Below are 26,576 nucleotides of genomic sequence, written 5' to 3' on the forward strand. Positions count from 1 at the left end.
CGGGCCCCGGGCGCTACGCTGCGGGCGTACACGCCCCCGCCGGGCCCCGCCTCGGGCTACGCGAGCTGCGCAGGGGCCGCCGCGCCGCAGCCCGCGCCAGTCTACGCAAACGGCGCAACGCCCCGGCTCCGCGCGAGTTTTGTTCCAAGAAAGGCCGCGGGGGGGGGGGCGGCCTCCGGCGCATGCGCGCGCCGCGCTCTCCGCTCGCCCCCGCCCCCGGCCCCGGCCGGCTGCGAGGTGCGCGCGCTGCGGGAGCCCCGGGCCGCCAGCGGTGCGGCCCCTCCCCTCGGCCCGGGGACCCTCTCGGCCCCTTAGGGCCCGGCAGCGGGCGCGAGCCGCAAGGGCTTCCGTGCAAGCCCCGCCAGCCCGGGAAGCCGAGTCCGGAGAGCCCGGCGCGCGCCCAGGGCGGCTCCCGACACGCTGGCAACCTGCGCACGTGTCCCCTCCGCCGCCTCCCGCCCCGTTCACCGACCCTTTCAGAACACCCAGCGGCTGAGCCTCCGGATGGAGCCCGGCCGCCCCCGGCGCCCCCCGCACCTGCACCTGCACCCGCCCCGCCTCCCCCTGTTCCCCGGGCACTTCGCGATCCGTGCATTCCTAACCAGGTGGCTCTGCACACCTGCCCCCGCCCCGCGCTCAGCTCCTCCCCCCGGGAGGCCTCTGTGCACGGTGCCGAGGCCGCCAGGCCCTGCATCCCCGCTTCTAACGGAGGGAGTTCTGGGGGGGCCAGCGGAGGGCACAGCCCCGGGACCCACGAGCTTCACGGGGCGTCAGGTGCCTCCGGGGGGTCTCGCGTGTACGTGCGCTTGCTGCTCACAGCGCAGTGAGCTGGAGGTGGCTAACCCCCCACCCCCGGGAAACTGAGGCACAGGAAGTTAAGGAACTGGCTTCAGATCACAGAACAGATAGGAGATCTGGGATCCAACCCCAGTTAGTAAGGCCGCATGTCCGGCTCTTCGGCCTGCTCATCTTTGTGAAGCGAGACTCTGGGTCTTGGTTTATCATCTCTACAAACAACAGCTTTTAGGCGCTCAATAAATAAATGCCTATGGACGGTCAAGACACTGAGCTGCTCATATTCCTTTTTTCTCGTCTGGGAAGCTCTGTCCACGGGCCCTCCTCCTTCCCCCCCTACTGCCAGGTTCCATAGCTGTAGGTAGAGAGAGCTGAGGTGTAGGGAGAGGGCAAGTCTGACTGGGAGACAATGACCACGGTCCTCAGATTCATGGGTAAGTCAAGGGAAGTGGTCTAAAGTCATTCTACACTCCTTGGATCCCATAAAAGTTGACCTATGTCCTTAGATTTCATAAAATCGATAGGGTGCATCTTTTAGGTACTAAGCACTAAAAGCTTCCAAATTACCCTTATGTTTTAAGGCTTAAAATTACTTTATTGACCACATTATTATCACCACCTTTACTATATATGCAAATCTTTCTCCTAAATGTCAGTAAGATACAGTACTTAGATTACTTACATGTTACGCTACCCACAACGCTTTTCCACACAAGTGCAGGTGAACCGATTCATCACATATTCAGATACTTCCATACAAGCTAGTCAACAGCTGCAGCTTTGAGTCCAGTTCCTCAAGACCCTACCCCGGTATCAGCCCTTTCAGGATTCTCCAGACCTCCCAGGTTAATGCCTGGCTAAGCAGGAAACCGATAGGACCCACCTGTTACCGAAGACTGGCATTCTCATCAGCTGGTGCCCTCGCTTTAACCAACTGCTTTAAATGTCATCCTTGCATAAAACTATAGGGTAAACCTACTTGAAAATAGGCCACGTCTCCTCTCACTTCTATACACTTACCCATAACATTCACATATGATCAAGTATATGCCCTCTGATTAGGGCAAGGCTTAGATTGAAATTACTACATATGGTAAATGAGCTGCAAACTAGTATATTACTTTTCCCACCGGGAAAAGGAATCTCAGCAAATGACTTGAAGCCTTACTCAAAATCACCTGCTGAGTTAAACAATGGCGAGTGCTGCAAAAATATCACCGTAATGTATTATTTTTGCCCATTTTATGTACAAGGAATGTGTCAGAGTAAGGAATTTCTAGTATGTTAGAATTATAAAATTTTCTTTTTTATTTAAGAAAGAGAGAGCAAGACAGTGCACCCGTGCAAGAGAAAGGGGTGAGGGGAGAGGGGGAGACGGAATCCCAAGCAGGCTTCACCGTGCAGAGCCCAAAGCAGGTCTTGATCTCATGAACCTGAGATCGTGACCTGAGCCAAAATCAAGAGTCGAACACGTAACCAACTGAGCCACCCAGAATCATAGAATTTTCTAAAGGTTTAGTCATTTTCTTTTCCTATCCACTTCATTGGATTCATAAAGAAGCTCACCCGAACTCTAAAAACAGTACAGACGATTTGCAAAAAGCCAAAGGGGGGTAGGGTGGGGGTGGAGGCAAGAGAGAGTACTACTGAATTATTTGTAAATGGTTTCCTTTCATTAATTTTGCTTATTCACACTGCACTGATCACAATTTTATTTCACATATATAAAATTTTAAGCATGGCCCACCTACCTTTGTGAGGGATGATATAATAAATCCAGTGGCCTTTTTTGCTCCTCAGAGGATTAGAAAAGAACTAGCTACAATAAATATGGAAAGCAACCACACTTCCTACCTCAATTTTTAGTTGTGACTAAAGGAAGTCTGTGTCATAAACGTGGTTTCCCTCAAGTAGAGGGGAAAAGTCACCGTTCACAACAAAGTTAAGAACTTTTAATTAGGGTACAGGCCTGGGTGGCTCGGTCCGTGAGGCATCTACCTCTGGCTCAGGTCATGATCTCAGAGTCCTGGGATTGAGCCCAAGGTCAGGCTCCCTGCTCCGGGATGAGTCTGCTTCTACCTCTCCCTCTGCCCCCCACAACCAGCTCTGTCTCAAATAATTAATTAATTCTGATTTTTACATGGCCAAAAAAGTGTGGATCAGACAAGGTCATGCCTAGAGGAAAGAGAACAAGAAAGACTACATTATGTGGATATATAGCACTGAGGTGGGGTGGGGGTACAAAGTAGCAGGAAAAGGTGTTAACGAATTGAAAAAAGATGTCAGGAATATATTCTAAACCAAGGCCTCAAAATTAACAATTGTCTACTCACTTTTGGAGACTATGTATTCCAGCCTGGAAATCGAGCCCCCCCTCCCCCCCAAGCTCTCTCCCCAGCCTGCTCCAGATCTGAAGCCAGAGAAATGTAAAAGGCACACCTCATGGTGTTCTTTAAGACCCGTAGCACTGTGTGACATCTAACAGGTCAAGCCCAGGATCAGGATGAGACTTGGGATGTATGAGGTCCCACCCTGGAGAGAGACAAATGTGACCGATGTGCCTGTCAGGTGAGACCATTTTGAGTTTGTAGGCCTCTGCAATAAAATGAGTTTCAGGCTAACTGCACAAACTAAAATAGATTGGAGAAATGAAACAATTAAAACAACAGTTCAAACAACTCCCCACCCCCAGTAGAAAAGTGAACTTTTATATCATTGGCCTAGTTGCTGCCAACATTAGACTAGGCAAATCCCTCAGTTCTGGTTCATTGCGGTGCAAACACAAGGACTTTCATCAACATTAGACAGGAAGAAGGACAATATGGAGAGGCTTCAAGCTTCTGATTTGCCATGGCAAGTCCTTTCAAAAATAGGAACGAGACCTAACCCAGGGGAAATAGGAATACCCACTCAAGAATTAATGAAAGGAAGAAGCTCACAGCCGGAGCCAGGATAACAGTCAGACCATACATTTGCCTACATGATGGTACCAAGAAGACTTCTTGCCCAGGGTCACCCATCCCCGGAATTTCACATTTAGAACTTTATTACTGGAACCTGAAACCAAAGGGACTTTGACCTGAGGGAAGTTACCACTATTTTACTACTTATTTATACTGCTGCGAGAGTGTATTTTTTTTCATGCCTTTTCTGAAGAAGAGGAAGTGTTAAGAAGGGAGGAAACACGATTATCCCGTTTCCTAAGGGTAATGTGGTTCAAAGTAGTGTGGGACAAAAGGAAAACTAGACAAATTGCCAACTTCTCAATCTTGCTTCTAGCCAGCCTCGTTCACTCACAGAATACTAAGATGAAGAAAACCAGCAGGCTTGGTAAGCTGTCCCTTGTACCAAGCCTGGGGGCCTAGATGCCAACAGGCAGACGTTCTGGATCTTTTACAATGCTGGAAGCACAGGAAAAAAAAAATCAACTTTCCAAACCTTGAATCCTAGTCCAAAGGAATTAAAAAAAAAAAAAAAAAAAAAAAAGGCAATGTAAGTAATCCACATGAATATTGTAAACTCAAAGAGGATTTGTGAATGGTCACACTTCAAGGAAAACTATCAACATGGAAATGCATTAGCAGTAAGTGACCATGTAAATTTTTCAAAGATTTCATTTATTTATTTGAGAGAGAGAGAGAGAGAAAGAGAACAAGGGGGAAGAGCAGAAGGAGAGGGAAGAGAGAGAGAAGCAGCTGAGCATGGGAGCCCAACTTGCTCCATTCCAGAACCTTGAGATCATAACCTAAAGCCAAAGTCAGATGCTTAACGGACTGAGCCTCCTAGACAAGACGCTCCTCCATGTGAATATTTTTTAAAGCAGGTTCATTTGCTTAACCAGTTAAAATTAATAAACTCATTTTTAAAATTCACTTAAAATGTCATCACATGAGAGGTTTCAAACCTTGCCTAGAGATTCCAACTAATGAGACCCGTCTCACAAATGACACTTATGAAAACAATCAATATATCTTTTAAAAATCAAGATACACTAGGTTTAGCTTAACAAACATTGCTTACCTTTATTTATTAAAAATTTGACAGCAGGAATACAGCAGAATTCTAAACATCAGAGAAGGTAATAAATGAATTGTCAAAACAGAGTAGCTTTTAGGGATTTCTAAATTTTTCTTGCGCTGTTTCTAACTAAAGTCCAAATTATATTTTATTTTTACTGGAATAAGCCACTTTTGCATTTTTCACAGAATGCCATGGACCAACTCTTCTAACCATTTCACATCTTTAGAGAAGCTAAATGTTTTTGGGGGAATGTTTTTGGGGGAATGATTCTGGCGGTAGCCAATAATTAAGAACCTACTATGCTTGGCTTGCTTCCCCATAGATGATCTCACCTACAGCTTCCAATGATTTCATCAACTCAGGTTTCATTCCAATTACCGTGACAGTTGCTTTCTCTAGGCAATTAGGTTTCACAGTGTTTCTTCCCACCCTAAATATGGGAAAATGCATAGTTTAAAATGTGTCAGGTGGTTTAAATGAGTTAAATATAACTTATCCCTGTACAGCCCTGCAAGGTAAATATCATTATGCCCATTTCGCAGATGAAGAAAGTTGAGGCAGTTACACAGCATGGGGCAGACCCAGGACCCCAGTCCAGACAGTCGATCTGGAGACTACAGCCTTAACCCTTGCAATACCTTCCCTCCTTATATCAAGTCTGTCCCAATTTTTGTGAGGATACCTATATTAGTTTCTCTGTAAAGATTGATAATTTTTTTTTAGAAATCTGTAGAACCATAAACTGGTTTTCAGTCTGTAAATGTTGCAGGTCAATGGAAATTTTAAATGGAATAGAGAATAGAGAATAGCATAAAAACATTTCAAGATACTTGTAATGTGAACATTTGTTCTTTTTTGCTTTATCTTTCAGCTTGACTGGCTTGAATCAATTCCAAGGGAGATGTTTATTCCACAGTCTCTTAAATTAGAAAGTTAATTAGCCAATCTGGTTATACATTTAGTTGAAAGCTTTCCCCTCTTTATGGTGATTTGATGTAGTTGTTCAAGTATTTATTTATACCAGTAGAGTTATATTAAAAATTAAGCAGAATCAATTATATGTTAACAAGTTTGATCAGTCATGTTAAAGCGAGCTATTAACGTGCTCATCAACGAAGACTTGGTCAGGTGCAGGCAAATATATCCCAGCAAATTTATTTTTTTTTATTATTTTTTTTTAAATTTTTATTTATTTATGATAGTCACACAGAGAGAGAGAGAGGGGGGTCTGGGTTGCTATGGCAATCAAAGCAAACATGCCTTCAAAAAGGAAGTGATATGCAAGGTCTGACTTTTTTTTTTTTTTTTTTAGAAGGTCTGACTTAAGGATGAGTAAGACAGAGCCGATTAAAGGGCAGGGGGCAGAGCAATGCAAGCAGACGGGTGAAATGAGTACAAGTATGGTTCTCAATTGGGGAACTGAAACCCAGGGTGTTGACGTGTGTTTTTGACACGGGAGATTGGAAGAGAGGAGACAGGACCGGTAAGGCAGGGCTTTGTGGGCCATACAGAGAGTCTGAACGCTGCCCTGGAGGCTGTAAGAGCTGCCCAAGGATCTTAAGCAAGTGTCAAGATCACAGGCAAGAGGGAAGTAGGCAATAGGATCAGCTTGGTAGGCAGAAGAAGGCCTCCCACACCCCCTACAAGTGATACCCACATTCTGATCTCTGGAACCCGTGAATGTTAGTTTACATGGCAAAGGAAAGCAGAGACTGGGGATAGAATTAGGTTGTCAGTTAGCTGACCTTGAGGGGAGAGGATCCCAAATTAGGCTCAAATTTTTTTTAAGATTTTATGTATTTATTCATGAGAGATAGAGAGAGGCAGAGACACAGGCAGAGGGAGAAGCAGGCTCCATGCAGGGAGCCGGACGTGGGACTCGATCCCGGGTCCCCAGGATCATGCCCTGAGCCGAAGGCAGCGCTAAACCGCTGAGCCACCTGGGGATCCCAGGCAGGCTCAATTTAATCACAAAAGTAGAAACAGGAAAATCAGAGGGTGATGTGACCGTGGAAGTTCAGTCAGAGTGATGCAATGTTGCTGGAGAAAGAAAGCCAAAAGCTAAGGAATGTGGGTGGCCTCCAGAAGCTGGAAAAGGCAGGGAGATGGGTCCCTCCAGAAGGAGTGCGGCCCAGTGAGACCATGTCCGACCTCCGACCTACAGAACTTAATAATGAACTTGTTCTAAGCCACCAAGTTTGAAGTAACGTGTTACAACAGAAATAGAAAATGAATACCCTGGGAAGCTGTTACAGCAATAATCCACGTGTGAAGCAATCGTGGATTAAACAAAGAGCTCTGATAAGGGTCAAGGAGAGAAAATGAAACTGGACCCCCGCTCTGTTAACGTCCTAGCTATGGCCTTGAAACACCCTTCTTAAAGCCTGATCGTTCAGCTTCGAGTTCAATACCTAAAAACTGAGCACTATTTTGCAGGGTTTTGTTTGTTTTACTTTCTATTTTTATGAGAGTAATACATTAACATTAGCTTTAAATTTCAAAAAGAAATGGCGTGCTATAATACAAATGAATCCTGAAAACATTATGCTAAGTGGAGTAAGTCAGACACAAAAACAAATATCTTATGATTCCACTGGTATGAGATACCTAGAAAAGGCACATTCATCAAAGCAGAAAGTACCAGAACAGAGGTTACCACGTGGTGGGTGGGGGAAGAGGGTGAGGAAGAGAATGGGGAATTAAGGCATAATGGGTACAGTTTCCATTTGGGATGATGAAAAAATTCTGGAAATGGATAGTGTTGATGGCTGTACAACACTGTGAATGTACTTTAATGCAACTGAAGTGTTAAAATGGTAAATTTTGTGTATAATTTACCCCAACAAACCCTACCATATTGATTAAACCCATTTGATTTTATTTTGCAATATCTTAGATGCTAGCAAGAAAAAAAGTAGAATTTTTTAATGGGCTCTCCTTCATCTACTCATAAATACAAGTCAATAAAACCTTTCTGTCTGAGTGTCAGACCTTAAAAAAATGGCTAAAATGATATTTATTATATATATTTAACTACAATTAAAAAAAAATTAGAACAGAAACAGCAGTATATCTCCAACTCCGGAATTTACCTCCTGGAACAAAACCTTCCATTATTTCAGCTTTTCTCCAGGGAATTATGTCCATGTTTTAAAATGATATACTTACCCTGCTATTTCATCAATTTTAGATTTCTGCTATTGACTTTCAATAAGGAAGGCCAGGATTTAACTCTCTTAAATACACACACTCATATCTAGGAGATCAGGGAGTCTGCTCCTTTACATCAGATTTCTTTTCTTTTTTCTTTTTTTTTTTTTTTTTTTAAAGAATCTATTTATTTATTCATGAGAGACACACACACACACAGAGAGGCAGAGGGAGAAGCAGGCTCCATGCAGGGAGCCCAACGTGGGACTCGATCCCAGGTCTCCAGGATCGCACCCTGGGCCAAAGGCGGCTAAACTGCTGAGCCCCTCCGGGATCCCCTCGATTTTCAACATCTTCCTATTTCCAGATATATGGATCACCTCCTTCTTCACAGGGGCCCAGTGCTACAACTCAGCACCCCCAAGGGCTTCCTTCTTCCTGCTATTCCCATTCCCAAGGACTAAATTCTCTAAGGAAAAATAGTTCATCATTCTCTATCTTTCAAACTGTTTATTACTCTTGCCCATTATCTTCTCTATTGCTGTATCTTTGCCATTTCTTTACTTCATTTTTGTGATCTTTTAGTTGAGAAAAACATAAACACCCGTGTTCCATCTGTCATAGTTTACCAGAACTACTCCAGGGTTGCTTTTAAGATTAAATAAACTAATACAAGTAAATAAGATAATGTAGGCATTTAAAATACTTTGTAAAGTCCCTGACACCTAATAAGGTATAATCAAAGCAACAGTAAGGTCCCTGTCACAATTATCACCAATTACCTAGCAAAAGGTTGTTAGAAGGGCCTACGATGGAATTTCAGAAAATACTGCTTACAACAGAATATCATTGTTGATTTTCCAACATTAATTGCATCTGATCAGAAATTTGCTTTTCCTTAAATAAGAGTAATTTTCATGGTGTATCTATAGGGTAAAATATTCTGCAGCTAAAAAGGATAATCTAGATTACCAGAAACTTTCTCATCCTTTAGGTTTCACTTTCTCCAAGAGGCCTTCCTTATCTCGAGAGCCCTCTTCCCCTAACTTACCACTTCTCCCTCTTCTCAGTATATACTATTTCTTTCCTTTATGGTTCCAGTCAATTTTAAAATCCCCCTTACCCCTTTCTCTGTGTGCCTTTAATTGTGTTTTATCCCTAACCAAACTCCTCAAGACAAAGGGCTGCAGGAGCTGTGGTTACCAGCAAGGTCCCCTCAGGCCCCAAAAAAGTGCCTTGAAGAACTGTTGTGCATGAGTGGAACGCCAGGTATAACACTATAGAACATATAATGAGATTTGGAGAAATAAACTACATTCATAGTGGTGGGATTTGGTAAAGGTTATAACATTTTTATAATTTCTCTATCCTAATGCTGTTACTAGCACCACTAACGAACAGTTACTGAATGTTTACTAGGCATCAGAACTTTCCTAAGCATTTTACAGACATTTTCTTACATGATTCTCACAACAACCCCGTCTACTCTCATCATACCCATTTCACTGCTAAGAAAATAACTGCAGAGAAATCCTGTAACATGCCCAACTGGGGGGACATCTGCTAAATCGCAAACCCACCGTCTAAGCTCAAAGCCCTTGATCTTAAACCACTAAGCTATTTATCACATGCGTGTGTGTGTGTGTGTGTGTGTGTGTGTGTGTGAGAAAGAGAGAGAAGAAGATGTACTTGCTAAATTCTCAAATCCTGTTTTAAGAAACGAAGGGCCAAATCGGTTTTTGCTAACAAGAATGTTTTTCTGATGCTATAAAGATAGCAGTGCTGAATCACGAGAACGGCACCGTCAGCTTTATACAAGACCACAACCAAATCCCCTCGACTCACACTTCCCAGGCTCACTGGAGGCAGCGTGGGCTACGTCCTGGGAGACCCAGAATAGGAAGCTTTTATCCTCTCAAGGCAGAGTCCACAACAAACATCATAAATCTTTACAAAGAATTGTGTGTATGCCTGTGTGACTATTACTCTGAACTTGAACTCTCTAGAATTTGCACAAAATAGAGTGGCTACTTTTGAGTATGATTCCAGCGTGAGCCTCTTCCTGTATGTTTCCCAGTTCTTTAGAGTTTTGTGTTAGGATACCTGATTTATTAGCAATGTTACAAGTGTAGATGGAAGGTATCTTGACCCTTCCGGTTGATACTGATTGCCAAATAACCAAACTCTTCAGCAGAGATATTTTCTTTTATAAACCTTTTTATTACATTGGAACCATCAAAGACAGATGTGATGAACCATCTGTATCATCTTTTATGTTCTAATTTTGCTTTTACATTGGTATAGATAAAAAAAAGGGAGTAGGAAATGGAAATCAGGTATCATGAGAATTATCTGAATTTCCAACTCACTCTACTCTATTAGGTCCCTGGGGAATTGGTCTATCCGAAGACTAGATCAAAGACCAGATCCTAGAGAATGGTTCCTATTAATTAAGTACAGATCCAACATATAATTATGTCCCTTAGGATTTTGACCAAAGGTTGAAAGACAAAGTCAGAAAGCCTAAAAGTTTAGAAATCTGTGTATATGACTTTAGGTTCAGAGGGCTCAAGTGCCTGTGTCAGGCCAGGTGGCATTTCTGCTACTGAAATGAAGATCAAACTGGAAACCTCTAGTGACTACGTAGAAAATAATCTTTTTAATTATTTTCCTAATTAGTATCTGTCAAGGAATGTCTTTTGAAGCACTTCAAGTCTTCTCATCTAGAATTCACAGCTAAGTAAACATTGAAAATACAGCATTTCATTATGGAAGTCTCCCTGGTTCCTAATTTCAAGAATCCAATTGTAAAAAGAAATATGAGATAATCAGGACATTTTTAATAATGACTGATATTTGATAGTAAGGAATTTTTTTTCATGTGATATTAGTATTATGCTTAAAAGAAAAATAGAGTCCTTGTCTTTTAGAGATATACCCCGATGTATTTATGGATGCAATACGATGTCCAAGATTTGCTTTGAAATAATCCAGTGGGAGTATATAGGTGATGCGAGACTACTCACGTGTGAACTCCTGAAGGTGGATGATGTTTATATGGGTGTCATTTTACTATTTTCCCTGCTCTTGTGTTTTAAAAATTCCATAATAATGGTAAAAAATAAAGCATTATAATAAAAGCAAATTAAATAGACTCCTAGTATCTATAATGTTCAAAGAATTAGAGCAAACTCTGGCACATAAATGATTTTCTAAATCTAGAGCTTTAAAATGTAATTTCACAAATCTTTCAGAAGCAGTAATTTTTTTTTCTCTGTATTTATGTAAGGACTTCCAATATAGAATAACAGTTTTGTACCTGGAGCAATTCTGAAATGACCAAATATATCAATAGTGACACCAGCTGAGATGCTGCTGCTGCATACCCCTGCCTGGCACTTTTTTAAGGCAAACTGTGCATACCTTGAAAGTGATGCAAATGTGACTTTTAAATTATTTGGCTTCATTCCAAAATAGATCCATCCTCTCAGGTGGAAACAAACAAAAATAATGAATTGAACTTTCAGCTATATTTAGAAAAGAAGCTCTAAGGCGTGCCTTGGTGGCATGGTTGATTGGACACCTGACTCTTGATTTTGATTTCAGCTCAGGTCATGATCTCAGGGTCTTGAGATTGAGCCCCATGTCAGGGGTCACACTCTTCATGGAATCTGCTTGAGTTTCTCTCTCTCTCTCAAATAAGTAAATAAATATTAAAAAAAAAAAAAGAAAAGAAAAGAAATGAAGCCCTAACACTCCTATTTATATTTCATTTCATTTTAATTTTTATACTTTGTAGCCCTCCACATTCACACTGGAAGCAAGGCAAATCTTTTAAATATTTACTGCATTTGTGTCCTATTTACACTGGTACTTAACATTGGTAAAGAATAAGTTTGGTGACTGATAATCAGTCAGTTCTAAATTACCCTAATAATGGGAGTGGAATTATTGAGGAGGAGAGAGGAGTCAGCAGCTAACACAAAATTACTGCAACAATGAAGTTCTGATGAGCTCTTCTTTACGAGAGATAGATGAACTGCCTTGTGGACTCACCATGCTTAAGGGAGGCTAGAAACTTTATCAGTTTGGGGCTGAGGAGGCGGCTCCGCCAAAGGTGCATGATCGGCTGGTAGAGGACAGGTAAGAAGGAAACTGAAAAATTCTGGTTCAGGCTGAATTTTTTCTGTTTTTTTTTTTTTTTTTTTTTTTTTTTTTTTTTTGCCTTTCTTGTGTCCCTCATCCAATCTTAAACCTACCATAGGTTGACACTTCTTTCAGATTATCCATAATTACCTACTGTTATTCTGCAAAATGGTTTGTTCATTCCAATAATTAGAAGAGGAAGTATTAGTATGATTGCACATTATTTGACTGATTTGAATGTATAAGCACAATATTATTTAATAACTACATTCTATGAAGCGTGGACAGAAGTCCCATGACTTTACAGAATGAATCCACCCATGTAATGGAAATGCAACAAGGATGGACAGACTCGAAAGAAGGGCATGTATCTCGTATTATTTCTTAAGCAAACATCCATCTATACACCCTGCCTTCATGTTCCTCTCTCTTCTAGCTAAAATTCTTAAAAAGACTTTTTTTATACACTGACTCAACCCATTTTGTCCACTCACCCATTGACATTGGGCTTCTGTCTCTACTAGATCATCCAAATGGTCACCAATGACCTAAATTCAGTGGTCACTCCCAACTGGTAGTCTATTTGATGTCTCTGCTCTTTTCAAAGTAGTTAGCCACTTCCTCCTTCAAATATGAGGGGGAATTTGATGGGTTTGGTGGTAGATTGAGAAGATATGCCCAGGACACACATCTTGAGAAGTACCCAAAGCGTGGTGCCTTTTCCCCAGGCTGACTGCCCCACCAGTAAAGTACCTGCCTAGCTGTCCCACCCGCAACCTCGTTCCCCTTTAGGTAAGAACCCAGATCCCCCTCCATTTTAATAGCAAATAGCACTCCTGATTTTTCATTAATGAATCCTCTTATAGATCATTCTACACGAGTGTTTGTAAAGAGTGTTTTAAACACCCCTTGCATCAGCGTCAGAGACTAGGAGCTCTTATTAAAGATGCAATTTCCAAGGTCACCCTAGTGAACCAGCATCTTGGGGATTGAGACCAAAATCTGCATTTTTTTAAATTACCTCCCAATTCTTACCAAAGATTCAGGATTTAGAATTACTGTTTTACACACTCACTCTGGGTAATATTATCCAACCCCATGACTTCAGTTACTATTTATATATTGGTGACATTTATCTCCCTGTTTTCAGATGACAACATTCCACTTGATGTCTCACAGGCAACTCGTAGAATTTAAGATGTCCCAAACTGAATACTCTCTCCCAATCCTGCCATCCTTCTTGTTTTCGCCCCCCTCCCCCAAGCCTCTCTCCTTCTCAGAATGGTTCTACCAAACTTCCGATGGGGGGAGGAAGAAAGCAAACGTGATGTAGCTGCTCCTGTCTCCTCTCCATTCACTCTCTCCTTATGACTCTTGACTCCTACTTCTCACCACACTCAAGTCACTCCCTATTTAAAAATATCATCATATTTTTATATAATATAAAACATATTACCTAAAACTCACTGACTTCTGGTCAAGCCCACCTCCAATCCACTGCCCACAGTGAAAATGGGAGTCATCGCTAATTTGATCAGATTACTCCCACACATAAACTTATCAAAAACCCCCCATCACCCTCGGGTGACATCGTTTCACTGACAGACCATGTCCTACCTAATCTGCTCCCGTATTTCTGCACATTTATCGCTCATTACTTCACTCCATGGCGATAATGTCCAAGAGTGGCTACAAGCCACAGGTGGCCATTTAAGACTTGAAATGGGGCCAGTGCGATTTGGGACACTCTCTAAGTGTAATTCGTACATTAGCTTTCTCAAATGTGGTTAAAAAAAATGTAAGAACATCTCATTAATAAATCTTCTATATTGATTACATGGTGAAGTAAGACAATTGTAAACATATTAGACTAAAACATTCCTAAAAGTAACTTTACCTGATTATTTTACTTTCTTAATGTAACTACTCAAGTTTTTTTTTTTTTTTTTTTTTTACTCCGTAATTGGTTTACATTATATTTCCACTGGATAATGCAGGTCCAGCACTCTCGCATCTAGCCATGCTCAAAGACTTGTTACTCCCCCAAATGCTACAGTTTTCCTTTCTTAATGTGTACTTCTTTGCATCCCCCACCCCTTCCTTCATCTTCCTCCATCTCCTATGTGCCCTTCAGGATTAAGTTTAGTTATTGCTATGAGGAGCTCCCCTGCATATTTATTCCCAAACCAAATTGGGCTTAGTTTTGCCTTCTGCATGCTTGCACACGCAGCACATAGCTTGCAGTGCACCATACTTGTGGTATATTTGTCTACCCCCAACCTAGGCCTCTTATGCTCACCTATTGCTTGTTAGCAGGATGGTGACTTGTTCAATGTAGTATCCTCAGATTCAAGTACATCGCGTGGTACAAAGTTGATATAGAGTAAATACTGGTAGATTGGCTGCTCTGACCCCCAAATATGAAATGTGATTGATAATAATATGTGGAGGAAGCGTTATAAATTAATATTTTCTTTTCCTCCTTAGCCTCTCCAAACCCTACCAACCAACACCCCTCAACCCTCTCTTGCTTCTTTTGTCACCTGCAAAATTTTAAAACTTCATCGGTTCATTCAAATGAGGAAATACTCGCAAAACAAAATGAACACAACCTTTGTCTTCTAAATATTTTAAAATTTCTTTACTAGAAGATATCCGCGGTGAGAACTATTACCTATTCCCTGGAAAACATTTTTATAGCATTTCTGAAGATCAAGTCTTTGCAGGAATTGAAATGAAACCTAAAATCAAGTTATTTTCTCTATAATCCTACACTTCTGGCATTCAGAGAAGTTTGGAGTACATCAAAAATTCTGGCATACCCACATTATAATTAACATTTACCACGTTACTCTCTGTTAAAAGAAAAAAATTAGGGTACAGCAAATATAAAAGCAGTAAGAACAGACAGTAATTATTTTCTCAGTCTCACCAGATTATAAGTTTTATAATATGTTCATCCAATATTCATCCAATTTAACTTTTGTTTTGTTTTTTTAATGCTTTGGGCCTTTTCATGACATAGCCAGGACTTTCACTTATCTTTGTTTTTATGATATTAAAATGTCTAGAAGATTTACAAAGACAAGTATTAGGCCTCACCTTGATTTGAGGTACTACGTACCTTCCACTGCTTTGTACCTACTTACTCCTCAACATACGGTTGTGCTGTGTTCACCACACTGGTGAAATGGCTAACTCAAAAGTCATGATTGAGCAGGGCTGTGTGAAAGAAACCCAGAAGCCACTGAAAGCATCCCAACAGCTAAGGCTGGAACAGTTTAAGCAACAAAATAAATGTTTTGAATTAAAACCCAGAGTATAAAGTAAATATCCAAGAGTCCACGCTGATAGAAATAAATGATTAAATTTTAAAACGAGGGAGAACAGGGGCACCTGAGTGGCTCAGCCCGTTGAGCATCTGCCTTCAGCGCAGGTCATGGTCTCTGGGTCTTGGGATCAAGCCCTGCAACGGGCTCCGTGCTGAGCAGGGAATCTGCTTCTCCCTCTCCCTCTGCCTCTGCCGCTGCTCTCTCTCACCCTCAAATAATAAATAAATAAATAATAAATAAATAAAATCACTTTGGATTCTAAATGTTAAAAAAGAAAAGAAAGGAGTGGGGGCATAACTCCCCACCTTAGGTGTGGCATACATTAGACTTCCTTTCTGGGAGTACAGTATGGAAAGAGGAGGGGAGTAACTTTAAGTGGGAAAATCTGAAAAACCCCAACTCAGCCAGAAGATCAAGGTCAACAAGAACAGTGATAAATTATGTTGACAGTATGTACCTTTGATATAAGGTGATTAAAATAGCCCTTTTACCTCTATGGTCTTCCTCCCAAAACCTCACATTTGTTTATGTGAATTTAATCCCGAGGAAAACATCAGGACCATTCTACAAAATATCTAACCAATACTCTTCAAACTGTCATGGTCATCAAAAAACAAGGAAAATCTGAGAAACTGTCACCACCAAAAGGAACCTAAGAAGCTAGGACAACTAATGTGACAACATGGATGGGATTCTGGGACAGAAAAAAAAAAAAAAACACCCCACATTATGTAAACCTAAGGAAATCTGAATAAATTATGGATTTTAGTTAATAATAGTTTATCAGGGACCCCTGGGTGGCTCAGCGGTTGAGTGTCTGCCTTCCACTCGAGGTGTGATCCTGGAGTCCCGGGATCGAGTCCCACATCGAGCTCCCTGCGTGGAGCCTGCTTTTCTCTCTGCCTGTGTCTCTGCCTCTCTGTGTGTCTCTCATGAATAAATAAATAAAATATTTTTAAAAATAGTTTATCAATATTGGTTCATTATTTGTAACAAACATATCAATGTAAGATGCTAATAGGAGAAACTGGATGTTGGGTACATTAGAACTCTCTGCAATCTACATTTTCTACATATCTAAAACTGTTCTAGGGGTGCCTGGCTGGCCCAGTCAGAAAAGCAAGCCACTCTTGATTTTGGAGTCATGAATTTAAGCCCCACGTTGGGTGTAGAGATTTTTTTTTTTATAAGATTTTATTTTCAAGTAATTTCTACACCCATCATGGGGCTTGAATTCACAACCTTGAGATCAAGAGTCACACCCTACCCACCAGCAAGGTACCTCCTAAATTTCTACCTTTGACTGCCTTGGCTTATCACTTTATCTGTGAAGGGGAAAGAAATCCTACCAGTTCCTAAAGCTTCAAGTGTGACCTTCATGCTGAACACTCCAAGATCTGTATTTTAAGCCCCATCTCTCTTTTAAAGGTCAGACAATATTTCCAACTGCTCAGTGGACATTTCTACCTATACTTTCAGGAATATTAAACTCAATATGTCCAAAGGAGAAACCCTCATTTTAACCCTAATTCTGTGGCTCCCATCGTGTCCTCAATCATGGTTAAGGGCATTATAATTTCCCCCAGTGATCTAATGAGAGCCTAGCATATTCTCAATGGCAGTTTTCTTTACCATCATTATCCTCTCTGGTTTCATACGAATATTGTTTGATTCTATTTCTATTTGCTCCCTTTACTCTCAATGCATTAACTTTTCTGAATTACCAATCCATCGTTCAAAACAGCCTTGGCTGACTTGTAGAGGCTGGAGGTGTGCCCAGGTACGGCTGAGACCTCCAGCCCTGATAGGAGATAATGATATGGAATTTCATTGCTTTGTGTTCCTTAAGAAAGAAATGGGCATCCCCAGCTTGGGACAAAGAACATGACTGCCTTTTGGGGCCAGACCAGAGATACAGGGTGATCCCAAAGGGCATAAAAGGCAACAAATTGCTTCTGCCCCTTTCCTATATGCAGCTTCTGAAGAAAGCTTTCCTCTAGAATCTGGCAGCCCAGAAGCATTGCAGTATGAGATCCCTGTCTCTGAGACCAGAGAACCCTTTGCCAACATTTCCCAAAGATGGATCACGGTTTGCTGACTGCCACATGTCACTGGGAAAATTCTCCTTCAACTTAACTACAGCAGATCATTGCTCTAATCAAGCCATTAACCACCCTGTTAATAACCACTCTGTTACTAAGACAACATAAAATCATGTAGGCAGAGGAGGCTGTAGCTAAGCCCCAAATGGTTAATCCTTGATTGTTCTAAACCAGGTGGTTCTCAAACTTTTTGGTTTCAGGACCCTTTTGTAAAAACTCTCAAAACTACCGAGGACTACAAAGTATATTTGTTTATGTGACTCCTATCTATCAATATTTACCATTTTAGAAAATTAAAATTAAAATTTTGTAATGTAGGGGATCTCTAGGTGGAGTGCCTGCCTTTGGCCCAGGTTGTGATCCTGGAGTCCCGGGATCCAGTCCCATGTCGGGCTCCCTGCATGGAGGCTGCTGCTCCCTCTGCCTGTGTCTCTGCCTCTCTCTCTCTCTTTCTCTCTCTGTGTCTCTCGTGAATAAATAAATAAAATCTTAAAGAAAAAAAAATTGTAATATATTAATTCATTGAAAAGTAAAAATAATAAACCCATTACACATTAATGTGAAAATTTTATGGAAAATAACTATTTTCAAAATAAAAATATTTGAAAAGTCTGGCTTAATAGAAAAAAACATAGATGTTCATATCTGCTTTTGCATTCAGTATCTTGTTTTGGTTGAAGTATGTTTAAAAAAAAAAAAAACCAACCTCATACAAATAGTAAGTAATTTAACAGCCTCTTCAGAAATTTGTGGATATTCTTCTTTGATACAATACTAAAACTCAAAAGTGGTAGTTCCTCAAAGGTTCTCTATAATGTTGAATCAGAAAACAGATTCAGTGAGACTGCATAGTGTTACCTTTAAATCTTTCAGTCTATTTTGGTCTTAAGATGGATGTTACCCTCCAGTAGTTGCGTAACGTGCATTAGTCATTGAGAAAATACTGGTTCACTGAGTCATGCAGATCTTTCAAATGCTGACACCACTCATCATACCATACCAAAAAAAAAAATCACTTCTGTTAATTTCAGCACTGCTGTCATCAGAAAAATGTTTAAGTCCTGGGAACCTAGTAAGCTCAGAGTAGTGGATACAAGTTACCCAGTATTCTAATTTTCACCTGAAAGATTGAATTTTTATCATTTGCAACAAATGTTATCAGTTGTTTTCCTCAAAGCAGCAGGCTTATTTCTTCTGTTCATTTTCAAGAAAATGTCTGCAAAATACCCAAGTCTGAATAATGGTACTTTGTCCATTTTTCGGGTTAAAAGAAAGAAAAGAAAAGAGAGAAAAGAAAAGAAGAAAAGAAAAGAAAAGAAAAGAAAAGAAAAGAAAAGAAAAGAAAAGAAGAAAAGAAAGAAAATGTTCCATGAAAAAAAGCAGCTATATCAACTTATAACTCAGTCGTATAGTATGTGACCGAAATAACATGAGCACTTCAGTATGGACCAGAAAATAACAGCAAACTCTATAACTTTATGTTAGTGCCTGGCAGTGAGGCATACACTGACTATTAGCACATTTTGTTTGTTTGTTTTAAAGATTTTATTTATTTATTCATGAGAGACACAGAGAGAGAGGCAGGGACACAGGCAGAAGGAGAAGCAGGCTCCCTGGGAGCCCCACTCGGAAACCAATCCTGGGACCCCAGGATCATGACCTGAGCTAAAGGCAAATGCTCAACCGCTAAGCCACCCAGGTGTCCCCTTCTAGAACATTCTGGTGCCACAGCCTTGATTTGTACTAAACAGCCTGGAATATTACCTACTACTGCTCCTTTTATACCACCAGTGGAGTGAAAAAAGGCAAACAACATCTTAACCATTGTCAGAGGAAAGAATTTGAACCTTGTGAACTCCCTGCAAGGATCTGTGTCTCTAGGTCCCATAAACCACTGCTAAGCCAATATGATAGTCCATTTCATTTACCAATTAGTTCTGGATTAGGTATGTGACATAATTCTAGCCAAAAACCCAGTGGGGCCTCTGGGAAAGCTTTCTTCTAATAAGACACTGGAAACAAATTTCTGTTTTCTGCCTCTGGACTTTGTCATCTACTTGGGAAACCTAGAAGTAATCTGCCCAAGGGGACAAATAACACACTTTTAGAATCTGGAAATGTGAAAAGATGGAAAACATCTGGGCAAAGGGACGGCATTGATGAATCAATGAATTACTCAACTTTCAAACTAACCTATCTTTAGAATTCTTGTTATGTGAAACAATGATTTTCCTTATGGTTTAGGTGACCTTTTTTTTTTTTTAAGACTTTATTTATTTATTCATGAGAGACACAGAAAAAGAGGCAGAGACACAGGCAGAGGGAGAAGCAGAGAGAGAAGCAGGCTCCCTGCGGGGAGCCCGATGTGGAACTAGATCCCGGGATTCCAGGATCACGCCCTGAGCCAAAGGCAGGCGCTCAACCACTGAGCCACCCAGGAGTCCCTTAAGTGACCTTTAGACAAGTTTTCTGTTCCTTAAAGTCCAAACCATTTTTACTTGTACATAATCTTACACATAATCTTGTGAACCCATCACTATATAAATGACCCCAAGATCCTGATCGGAGAGCTTGCACTCCAAACTCCCTGAAATGAGCAAGCCAAACAAAATCATTACCAGCCACGTAACTGTAGTTGGAAGGAGGCTTACCAAGTTGAACAACTAGAATAGGTGTTTCATATGGAGACAACTCAAATAAAAAAGACAGTTTTAAATATTAATAAGAACATAAGAAGCATAAAAGGGATTAGAATTTCACGCCCAAAACTTAGGGACTAAAAAACATTACTTCTGATTTAGAGAGTAATCAGGATCAGAAAGCAACCAGGTGTTCTGAAGCAAAAACCCCTGGAATATATTCAAGCGTCAAGAAATCAAACCATAGGGACGCCTGGGTGGCTCAGGAGGTTGAGCATCTGCCTTTGGCTCAGGGCATGATCCCAGGGTCCCAAGATCGAGTCCCACATTGGGCTCCCTGCATGGAGCCTGCTTCTCCCTCTGCCTGTGTCTCTGCCTCTTTCTCTATTTCTAATGAATAAATAATAAAATCTTAAAAAAAAAAAAAAAAAAAAAAAGAGGGGCAGCCCAGGTGGCTCAGTGGTTTAGCACCACCTTTGGTCCAGGGCGGGATCCTGGAGACCTGGGATTGAGTCCCACATCGAGCTCCCTGCGTGGAGCCTGCTTCTCCCTCTGCCTGTGTCTCTGCCTCTCTCTCTCTTTCTCTGTGTCTCTCATGAATAAGTAAAATAAAATCTTAAAAAAAAAGTCAACTCCTCTAATGTATAATTCTAGACTAAAGGACATACAGATATATTTTAAGCTCAAAAATTAAATACTAACTTACATATCTTAATTTAGACTAGCCCTGGAATGAGTAGACGTGACCACATCAAGATCTATTATTTTAGAAGTTTCAAAATAAAGAAGTGCCATCCTTTTGTCACTAGAAGAGGTCTAGAAATGGTCTAGATTCGGAGGACTGGATGAAATCAGGAATCTTAATTCACATTAGGAGATCAAGCACAATTGTTTAATAAAAAAGAAGGAGAATGAGAGCTGAAGCTCTTTCTCTATTTGACATTATCACTTCAACTCCACTTCCTGGAAAATGTTTTGATAAAAACAATGAACTATTTAACTTCCCTGGGCATTCCTTATCTGAAATCAAAAGCATGATAAAACTCCTCTTGTCTGCTTTCAAAACAAATATGAATAATGCAGACCTCTAAAATCCTTGAACAGAGAGCCTAAGCAATGAAGATTAGGTTTCTCAAGAGTCACAGCCATTGTATGATGGAGCAGCTTCAGTAATCGTGCTTTATAAACACAATTAGACAATTAGAGGGGACCTCTGGGTGGCTCAGTGGTTGAGCGTCTACCTTTGGCTCAGGTTGTGATCCTGTGATCCCGGGATCGAGTCCCACATCGGGCTCCCTGCATGGAGCCTGCTTCTCCCTCTGCCTGTGTCTCTGCCTCTCTCTTTCTCTCGGTCTCTCATGAATAAATAAATAAAATCTTAAAAATAAATAAATAAGGACAATTAGCAGTCTTATATACAGTAGTAATTGTGTTTTTATTGAAATGTTCTATCCTATTTCACAAATAAAATCTAATTGTTTTGTCCTTTATAAACACTGATCAGTACATCCATAAAATTTTTTATTGCTTTCTCTGCTAGAATGTAGTGAAATTCATCTTGTGGTTATACCTTCCCCACATTCTGTCGCAAATGCGTATAGATGTTACATACCGGTAAATATTCTTAATCATAAATTGAGATTCTTTTCAAAGGCTATTTATCAGAAATAACCCCAAAAGACCCAGCAAAGATCAATCTATTTCCATTCAATCATGTTTTTCAACCAACCTGAAGCACTAACAGAAAACAAAGTATCAGTGACTTTTAAGTAAATTATGGTTAAATGAATTAAATTACAATTTTTCTAACAATTTGGTTTTTTTTTTTTTTAAAGGAAGTAAATCTTTAAACTTTGGAGTCATATTGCGTATTGAGGTATTGTTAAAAACGTGGTTAAATTTCTTTAAGCTGCTGTATAGCTTGGGGCTAAGATGTGTTCGGTGTTTAATTAGAAATTGAATTTTTTAATCAGAGGTTCGATTTGACATTTTAAACATAGATGTCAAGTGAAATAGCTAGTTGAATTCTTCTGGCAGTAGTATGGAAATATTTCTTCTCCAAATTGTCCCTTTCGGTCAGGGGCCAAGGAGAAAGTAATATGAAGCTATTGGTAGCCCTTGTAAACCATCAGAAGAGAAATTTTGCCAAGTGGTTTGTGCAAGTGTAGAGCTCTTGGCATGACATGCTTGAAAATATCAGCTGAAAAGTGTCCCCTCCACTTACCTGAGACTGCCGTGCTTGGTCTGTAGCTCCCCAGATGCAGGCATAGGCGTTGATTTCGAGCTCACTGGTGCTATTGCAATAATCTAAGCAAGAGGTGCTTATGCCAAAATAGTAATTTGAGATCAATTTTGGTGATAGAATTGATAAGACTTAGCCTGGATAATAACACGTGTGGGGAGCGTGGGGGGGAGGTCAAGGAACTCTCGGATTTCTGGTATGAATAAGCATATGGATAGAGGTATCGCCTACCAAGAGGGACAAGATTGGGGGAGGAGCAGTTTTGGAGGTGGGGGTGGGGGACAGAGACTTCCTAGTTTGAGATATTTTAAGTTGGAGATACCTGAGACCTCTCAGTGGAGATGTCAAGTAAGTAATGGAATATCCAGGTCAAGCTCCAAAGAGAAGTGTGAGTCAGATAATAAATTTGGAGTTGTCAGTGTTTAGATGATACGCAAAGCCATGGGACTGGGTAAGATTGCTCAAGAATAATTGGAAAGCATGTAAAGAAGGCCCAGGATGTCTGCCTAGAAAACTTGAAAACTTGTCCTACTCTATTTTTACTAGACTAATTTCTCATATATTTAGGTCTCTCTGCTTAATTTTTTCAAAAGACTTTTCTTGACTCTTTAGTCTAAATAAGGCAGCCCGACCCCACAGCGTGGCCTCAATCTTTTTCTTCAAAGTATTTATCATAATTTGTAATGAATCACTTGCCTTTTTAAAATTTTACATTTGTCTATCCATTAGAATGTATGTTTCCTGAAGACAGAGACCACTTGCTTGTTAATTTGTGTCCCCGGTGCCTGGCACGTAATAAATAGTAAGTTAGTATTAAGTAATGGATTAAAGTGGATGTGGATATTGATTGAATGTAAGACAAACCTGCTAAGGTAATAATAATTTAGCAGGGGTGTGTGTGTGTATGTGTGTGTGTGTGTGTGTGTGTGTGTATTTGACATTAATTATCATTTATTTTGAACTCTCCTAGGGGAAGAATAAATAGCAAAGGACTCAAGCATTTTCATTTCCTCCTTCACCCTCTGCGGAGGGTCTGTGATATATGAATGTTTATGGAGAACTTCATATGTTCAGAGTACAAACAATTCATCAGCTGCACAAGTGTTCTATCATAAACTCCCAGAGTTTGGAGCCTGGGTTATTCATCTGTACCTCCCTCAAGACCCTCTTACATGTGATGGGTAGTCCATAAATGTTCACGGTTTCTGTGCATGCTTTAATTGTTACATTAACACATTTATTCATATATTTCAATTATAACTTAATAAACAAGGTGGATAGGACACTGACTTTGCTGACATTTTGCTGCTTTTTTTTTTTTTTTTTACCAAAGTGTTCGTCTTTGTAAATGTTCCTTATATCAGTAGTTCGTTTCTAACATTTATTTTAATAGATCTAACTCACAGATTTCTTCCACAAGGGACTTAATAAATTATCCAGAGAGCAGACGCTACCAGAAGTGTGAAGTCTACAAAATTTCATACTGACAGCAATCTGTTCCCACCTTTGGCATTACTGTTCCTCCCTGAAAAAAACACTGGTTTTTATTGATTGTTAAGGCAACACCTGGGCATTCGTACATTATGTACCTATATACATCTTCCTTCTCTCATATTTCCCTGTCTTGTTTCCATCTCTTTCCCGGCCTTATTTCCTGCTGTGTAAGAACATGTTCCAATGTAGGTAATACCAATTTTTTCCAAGAGTCCTTGAAGGTTGGATTGGCACATCCTTAGAAGTCTCTCTTCCTGACTTTTCAGCTACTCAGGTAATTACATCATCTGCTGGGGTTTGTTAATTTGTGTAATATAATTGCCTTTAGGGTGTGTTGCTAATGGTGGGAAGCTGGTACTGCTCAAATCACATCGCCAGGCCTCTGGTCCACGGAATGACGTAAAGTGGCAACTTACTGAAATGAGCGTCTCCGTCATTCACTCCATTTTAAAATGGAAGAATGGACAATTATTGAAGTTGTAGCTATTCTGTTTAAATAAATCACTTTGGGGAGTATGAGTCACTGAGGGAGCTTTTTGCTTTGTTTTGTTTTCGTGCAGATTTCGAGATTCACAGTCTCGAAATGTTTTGAGAGATGGATGAGGAATAAATTATCCAGATCATCACAGCAAATTGGAATCTACACATTTCCCTGGTTAAAAGCTCCCAATTTAGATCACTTCTTAGGTAACAACAGTGAACCCTCAATTTAATATAGAAAGGTAATATTTTAAAATACAATTTTAAGGCAATCTTTGAGCTGTTGAGAATTTACTGATGCACCATCATGAATTTATTTTCCCCAAGAAACATAGATTAATGCTTTGAGATAAAAACAGCCAAGGGGCATGGGAAGACATTTATGTGCAAGGAGAGAAATTGTATCTCCAGGCTACAACTATTTATCAATTTTCCTGCCACTAAAACTTACCAGCCAGTTTGTGAGCCTGAGATACAGATGAGTAACTCTATATAGAAAAATCTTTCTCTGTGGGAAAATTTACTCAGGGAAAATATTACCTATTGATGATATTTTCCCTGACATCTTCCCCACACTTATCTGCACATTGCACAGTTACTTTCCAACTGACCCTTTTTAATTACTGTCTCTGCTCTGTGATAAGAATCCCTAAAATCGAGAAGTAGCATGTTCTTTAAAAGGAAGCTCTTCTATTTTCATTTCCACAGAATTAGAGAAAGCCTGTTTGAGTTGTTTGGGTTTTTTTAAGACATTATATAGATTCGTAAACCATACTTTGTGTTCATGAAAAAAAAAATACTGTATTATTTTTGTTTGTATATGTCAAATTGAACTTTGCTTTCTTACTCTCTCATCTCAAAGCTTCAAGAACAAAGCCATCAAGAAAGAAGAGGTAAATTACAAAGTAGCCCTACTATATAGGCAGAGAGAATTAGATTTACTGCTGTTAGTATGCCACTATCTGAATCTGAGCGAGGCCTTCTTACCCCAAGGGAAGTCTGACAAATTCTAGGCTTTCTGATCATATGACTGCTATCTCCAGGGGGAAAATAAAGAGTACAGAACAGAAGAAAATTTCAGAGGTTTTCATTTCCTCAAGATAAGAAAGGCCAGGACAGGGTCTCCTTTGGAACTTTTAAAGCCTAGACCTCTGTAAAGATTAGGATTCCTCATACATTGTGTAAAGCAAGTCAGTACCAAGCTATAAATGCCAAAATGCAAAACTCAGCTGTACATGTAAATTAAGAACTTCTCTCCAGTTTTTTTGTTTCTTCCTTTTGCTAATAAAAAATTTGGTTAAGTTTATCATCGCTGAGCTTTCTTCAATTGTTTGTATCCCTGCCTTGCTGGTATCTGTTAGGAAATCCAGAATGGGCAGAGACCTTATTTTTTATTATTATTATTTTTTAAAGATTTATTTATTTGAGAGAGAGAGAAAGAGAGAGAGAGAGAACGAGCAGGGAAGAAACAGAGGATTAGGGAGATAATCTGCAGCTTGATCTCATGATCCTGAGATCATGACCTGAGCTGAAACCAAGAGGTGGATGCTTAACCGACTGAGCCACCCAGGCGCCCCCAGAGACCTTATTTATACATGTATTTTCTTTGCTCATCTCTCATCCCAATGCCTTGTCTACAATGGATACTTCATAAATGGAGGGGGATGGGAATGACAGGTGGTAAAGAAGCAATTCTTATGTAACTGGCTGATCAGAATAAGTTGTCAACGAAGTCTTAAGTCCATAATGCCTCATGGGACAAAGATTGTGACTATTCCCAAACATGTTATTAGCACCTTGTGAAATTGCCTTTTCAAAGTTTGCTAACTTGTGAGTACAAGGTTCACTCTTCCCTGTTGGCAATCACCACCCTTGGTTTTTTGTTTTTAGTTTAATTTAATTTAATTTATTCTTTTAAGTGAACTCTACCCTCAGCGTGGAGATTGAACTCGCAATCCCAAGATCAAGAGTCCCATGCTCTACCAACTGAGCCAGACAGGCGCCTCCACACTTTGTGTCCTTAATTAATGGAAACAGGCTTTCTTTTATGCGATGGATACAACGGAAGGGGTCACCAGATTTTTGACTGGTGAATGATCTTCCTTCTCTAGTTTCTTCCTGACAAAAATGATCAGGAAATGAGTTTTATTTTAGATTTTGAGTCATCGGTCTAATC

At 40.2% G+C, this 26,576-nt stretch overlaps 1 protein-coding gene across 2 annotated transcripts in view; it reads right to left on the reverse strand.

The window, feature by feature from the left end:
* Nucleotides 1-26,576, reverse strand: part of SLC39A10 (solute carrier family 39 member 10) — a 136,379-nt gene that overhangs the window by 66,899 nt on the left and 42,904 nt on the right. The window lies entirely within an intron of this gene.

The sequence above is a fragment of the Canis lupus genome, chromosome 36, assembly GCF_048164855.1.
Source record: "Canis lupus baileyi chromosome 36, mCanLup2.hap1, whole genome shotgun sequence".
NCBI classification, from domain to species: Eukaryota; Metazoa; Chordata; class Mammalia; order Carnivora; family Canidae; genus Canis; species Canis lupus.